The following is a 1,175-nucleotide window of genomic DNA, read 5'->3' on the forward strand; positions in this document are numbered from 1 at the left end:
AGAAAAAGGAATAAAACTTAAAAATGTGAACTGCCACTTGGATCACTAATGAAATCGGGAAATCATTAAAAACAAAGCAAAAGCATCAAGTATTTAAAAGATAGAAACGAAACAAACTTATCTAGATACAAAGAGTAAAAAAATTCATTTAAAAAATTAGAAAGAATTTGAAAAAATCTGCTACTCAAAACAATTTCAAAGAAATAATAAAATAATTGTAAAAAAACTTGGAGCATATGGAAAGAAATATTTGGGAAAAACTATACAAAACCGAATATTCGGCTGGATAGAATTTTTCTTAACGAAACAAAATATAACGCTAAGATTTCTATAGCTGAAAAGATCAATAGTTTTTTTACAAATATTGGCACTAAAATGATTTCCAAAATTCAATGTTCAAATAAATCTTTTGAGATCTATTAAAAATCAAGACAACTTCAATGTACTAAACTATGAAGATTAGAAGAATTAGAAACTAAAAAAAAAAATCGCTAAAAATAAATAAGGCTCCAGGTATTGGCGAGATTTGTAGCAATGTAGTTATAAGAGTTAATTTCTCATAAGACGGTTTTGTCGCAACTAATGTTGCATGAAAATAAAGTTTGGACTATCTATAAAATTTTAACAAGTATGTTAAATTTCATCATTAGGGATGTACAAAATAGATTTGCTTTTGCACGAATCTGCTTTTTAAATGTTTTTGGATAACGAGGCCCAATAATTTTTTCCACTCTGTTACCGTAACATAAATGTAACTATATCTGTGAATTATTATTATTTTTGTAACAAATTCTATTTTTGTAATGAAATATACTGAATACTATAAGTACAGCCTCCATGTTAAGTATATTAACCAAATTTAATGACATAGAAAATTTAATTTATGTGACAAAGTCTGCTCCGTTACTGACATTTGCTAACTATTTATTATTTTAAAGCAAAACAGTGTAAGTTACATTTTAAATTAAAGGGAAAATCTCAGTATACAAATAAATTCAATACATTGTCTTTTTAAAAAAGGTAAAGCGTCTTTAAAAAAAGAAACTAACTCGACAAAAATCTTTTTCGGATTTAAATTGCACAAATACTGTCCGCTCCGTTACTGGATCATTACCATACATCATTAACGTGAAGAAAGTCGTGGTCGCTCATAACATCATTTGCTTCAATCAACA

This window comes from Hydra vulgaris, chromosome 02 (genome assembly GCF_038396675.1).
Source record: "Hydra vulgaris chromosome 02, alternate assembly HydraT2T_AEP".
Taxonomy (NCBI): Eukaryota; Metazoa; Cnidaria; class Hydrozoa; order Anthoathecata; family Hydridae; genus Hydra; species Hydra vulgaris.